Raw genomic sequence first — 4,871 nt, 5'->3', positions numbered from 1 at the left:
CAGCTGTCTAAAACAGAAAGAAGAAACGGTAACATTATTTCAAAACTTAATATAGAAACTAAGAAGCAACAGAAGAGGAAAGAGAAAAGGTTATGTTGCTGTTTATAAATTTAACCAGTTTTGTTGTTAAAAATTTAACTAGCTCTCGTTTCCATAGGAGTTCACTAAAGAGATTCATTTAGGACTACCTATTCTCTTTTTCTTTAAGGTACATTATTAAAAACCACGCACAGAGTTGATTCAAGTAATATGTAATGGAAAATTACATTCAAAGTCGCCTGACTAGTCCTGTGTGGGTTCAAAGTCGCCTGACTAGTCCTGTGTGGGTTATGTTCTCATGCATTTTTCATCACGGGAAAACAGCTTGTGGATGTCGCACTTTACCATCACCCTCCTGAGCCCAAGTTTTAAACAGAAATTTTAAACCCTATATTAAACTTCAGTATAAAATGATCTTCAATAGGAAAATATTGTGTTCACAGTTCCACCCTAAATTATTTAAAATCAGAATGAGAGGTCTGTGTATTCGCTTTTGTGTTCCTTTAAGAATGAATTCAATCTAAATTAGAAGAAGCAGCTGAAAATTATCTCTTTATTCCTATTAGAAGATAAACTACTAATGCATATTTAGAGCAAAAACAAGATGCAGTAACAACAAAATTGATAAGAATAAGAAGTCAGTATATTCTTCTCCTGGAAAGGCACAAATAGTTTTCTAAAAAGACTTCAATAAACTGTCTTATGCTAAGCTGTATGTAAGAGTCACTGTAAAACAAAGGGAAAAAAATGAACCAATTTAATGGTTTTAAGACACATACTTAAAGAAATTTAACTATGGAAACTTAAAAAATATTCTTTATATAGACATATAATTCAAGAAAAATTGCGTACAAGATAATGCTAATAGTACAGAATAGTCTATCAACTTAAATACATCTAAGCGTATTAACTACTATGCTTAAAGTATATTCTATTAACACTGAGATGGCAGAAAATTAATATTTTGCCACATTTGGGTATAAAAGCAATCAAAGTTATCGCCCTGTGAAACTGACATGTAGACATGGTGGAAATATACTATAATTTACAGATCAATCATGTTGGCTTTTTATGTAGAGAACTGAAGGCATAAAACTCAGTATCTTATCTAGGATGGCAGGTAGAAGTTTTTCTAATCTACAAAAGAACGGGTCTATGGTACAGATTACGACTATGAGAAAGTCAATTTTGACAGTTATGTTCCTATCAAGTCATCTCTTATTTTAAATATGCATAAATGTCCTTCTCTGTAATTATTATGCATACAAACAAGAACTCCAATTACCAAATCTTTAGAGAGGCCAATAATAAAAAGCTCCCTATGAAATGAACAAAGAAAATTCATCATGAGAGAAGCTATTTTGTTTGGTATTTAAAGGTCCATGTCTTTGGTTTTCCTCCTCAACTTTATTAAATCACTGAATTGAAATAAGGACTGTGGATTAAACCAATACGCAGTCAACCCTAAACATAAGCTCTGGCCTTCTGATGTCAGGTAAATGAATGGATGAAAACTGCTATGGGACAACTATAGTCTCTGCTTATCACTCCCTCACTTAGAGAACAGGCTTGAGAGAGCACTTGAGTACTGCAACTAGAAGGGATAATCTTGCAATTACTAGCAGACACCAACTGCACAGAGATGTGGAATTTAACGAGATAATGTTAATGAATGTTTTAAAAACAGAATAAAGGTACAGAGAACCTTCAATTGTCTGGATCAGTGGAGGAGAACATTATCGTGGATAATGAAAAATTGCACATCATCTTCCAGCTGAGCCATGTTTGCTCCTTTGACATGAAAGGGTGTTCCTGGCCCTTGATGAGTCTAGTCTATTGTTGTGTAGTGGGGAGGGGGGGGGAGAACTGGCTGACATAGACTGTTTATTATATGCTAAGCTTTAAGCTAAGAGCTTTATATACATGGCCTAATTTCATCCAGAAGAGCCTAAGTGGCACAATACAATATATGTTGGGCCGCTAACTGGAAAGTCGGTGGTTTCAATCTGCCAGTAGCTCCAAGAGAGAAGGCTGGGGCAATCTCCTTCTATAAAGATTACAGTATGGCAATTTCTTTCTATTAACATATACATTATCTGTATAAAGATGTACAGATGTCACACTGTAAAGATAAAGAGCTCTGGTGGACTAGTAATGAGGAATTGTGCTGCCAACCTCAAGGGACATGGTTCAAATCCACCAGCTGCTCCACAGTAGATAAATAAATGGGTAATCTCCTCCTGTGTGACTACTGCCTCTGAAAACCTGCTGAAGGGTCAGCAAAACAAACTATTGTAAAGATCGCTTGAAATTGGAAGGGAAAAGAAGCCTGATGAAGGGTCGCCAAGAGCTGGAACTGACTTGACAGCAGTGAGTTCAATAATTTAATCCCTCTAACAGTCCCATGAAGTTGGCTCTATTAGGGTCCCCATCTGAAAAGTAGACTATCACACTGTGTCTTCACTGATCCCCTGAATAAATCTTCTATGGAGAATTACCTCTCACCCAAAGTCATAGGATATTAATTCTGCTCAAGTCTGACACCTACTGAAATCCCATTCTAGAAAGCAGAGATGGATTTGTGAACTGTGCATTTTAAACTGCATATGTACCTCACTGTAATGGCACTGTAATGATATGGCTATTAAAATGTCCACATTTAGTTTCATACAGAAAAACTGAAAATTTCTTTTAACCTCTACAGTGCTGGAGGTGAGGTAGAGGAGATTTTAAAAGACATAGCTGCCTTAGAAAACAGTCTGACAAATCCTCAAACAGTTAAACATCAATGGCTGGAAGTAAATTTGAAAGAATCTGTGAAATGTGTAGAGAATCTTAACATAAATGTAGACATCTGAAAACACATTCTCTGTAAGTTCAATTTATGGCAGCACAATTTACTTAAATTCCCTCTGAATACAGCGAGCAAGACAGACATTCTACTACAGCATTTCTAATAATTCTAGCTATTGAAGAACACAGCTGGCTTTGGGGAAGTAGTAAAAAAGTAGGAGGTGAGGAACGATTTTTCCTGTCAGTAATAGAATTAAACACTACTCAAAGACTAGGTCCCAGAAGAAGAGGAACTTGAAAAATGTGTGAAACAGTGTTATTTCCACCTTCATATCTGTATGTGATCTAATTGCTGCTGCTGTTCCCGTTACTGTTGTTAGGTGACACAAGTTAGCTCCAGCTCAGTGACAAAAGATCAAAAACCTACTTCATAGGAATTCACCACAATTTTTAAGTGAAATCATTTCATACAAAAGAAACTGTTAAAAACAAAATCCATACATTCGAGGAAATATACTGAATTTAAAAACTTCTGAAATAGGCACTTTTTCGACAATTATATAAAATGATATAGACAAAGTATCTAATTGTTGAAACAAAAGCTTATGTAGAATAAAACCGAAGGTTGGGGGAAAAAAGGATCAAAAGTTTAAAATCATCTAGAGCCAAAGAATACAATCTGGACACAGATTCATCACAATTTTTACCATGCTGAGGCCCACTGTTACAGGCACTGTATCCATCCATTTGCTAAGGGACTTCTCATCTTTTTTTGTTGTTTTTCTTCCCATGTTTTATTTTTATTCAAGGGCTTATACAAAATATTCAAGAGAAATGTGTTTTAATCCTCATCTTCCTCCTCTTCTTTATCCTGGTTAATCTGGAAGTAACGTAATTTATAACTTTCTTTGCTGTTAGCAACTACACGCAACCAATCACGTAGATAATTCTTCTTCAAATATTTTTTGGTGAGTTATTTCCAATACCATTTAGAAAAAGGCACCCCAGAGGTTACAATTTTCTTGCTTTTGTTTCTTTCAATGGTTACAACCCCTCCTCCAAGATGACGAGTTTTTCCATTAACCTTGATTCTTTCTTGAAGAAACTGATCAAAGTTAGCAGCAACCATGGTTCCATTTTCTACTGGATGGGCACAGTCAATGGTGAACTGCTTCTTTTTTTACCCCCTATCACCAAAGGCCTTTCCATAGGTGTCATGGCGGCAGCAAAGTCAGAAAGAGAGTTCGGCCTAGTACAGAGACGCCGGTGACTTCTCATCTTATGCTGATCCTCTGCTATTCTCCAAAATGTCATTTGCCAAAGACTTACATCTCTTGACAAAATGCCCAAAGTATGTGAGATGAAGCACCAATAGACCCACATATAAGATAAAACAAACAGGACAAAACTATGAACATTTCTTAGCCATAAACAAGTATTTTCAGAGAAAGAGACACTGGGCATGGAAACTCAGGACCAGAGCCGTGGGGTCAACAAAGTTATTTGGCATAATATGATCTAAAAAGACAAAGTTCTACATCCTACTAACATGAGCAACACTTAGGTTCATGGAAGCTTGTAAGCAGAAGTAGAAAGTGCAACATTTTGGTGTCCTCTCGTCTTCAACAAAGAAGCACAAAGGAAATCAAAGACTGTTTAGTGGATCACAAGAACTTCCATCTCCACGATACTGGAATCCACAAAACTAGATGATGCTGGACTAACTCTGCTGATCACTCTGAAAAGAATTACGGTAGAAGGTCCATGACAAACTGGAAGGAAAATGTGCAGAAAAGCTCTAAGCCAGCCATTAAAAAGATCAATAAGATAGAAACAGAACACCTCAGACTATTGTCCTTATGTTGCTGTTGTATACCCATCAAGGTGGAACCAACCCATAGCAGATCTTCTGGTGGGTTTTCAGAAGAAGTAAACCACATGGAAAGAGACTGTCTATCTTTCTCTCAAGAAGGAGCTGGTGGATTTGAACTGAGCAGAGGGTCAAGGACTGCAGCCTCCAATATGGATTGAGGCTCAAC

At 36.6% G+C, this 4,871-nt stretch overlaps 1 protein-coding gene and 1 pseudogene across 3 annotated transcripts in view; both read right to left on the bottom strand.

Annotated features, from left to right (window-relative positions):
• The window catches only part of CDK14 (cyclin-dependent kinase 14), a 691,509-nt gene that overhangs the window by 491,670 nt on the left and 194,968 nt on the right, over positions 1-4,871 (bottom strand). The window lies entirely within an intron of this gene.
• LOC102876624 lies at positions 3,674-4,050 on the bottom strand (annotated as a pseudogene).

The sequence above is a fragment of the Elephantulus edwardii genome, unplaced genomic scaffold (assembly GCF_000299155.1).
Source record: "Elephantulus edwardii isolate Elephantulus edwardi_28Jun2011 unplaced genomic scaffold, EleEdw1.0 scaffold00098, whole genome shotgun sequence".
NCBI lineage: Eukaryota > Metazoa > Chordata > Mammalia > Macroscelidea > Macroscelididae > Elephantulus > Elephantulus edwardii.
Note: the sequence above shows the minus strand (reverse complement) of the source record. Positions and strands in the feature narration are given on the sequence as shown.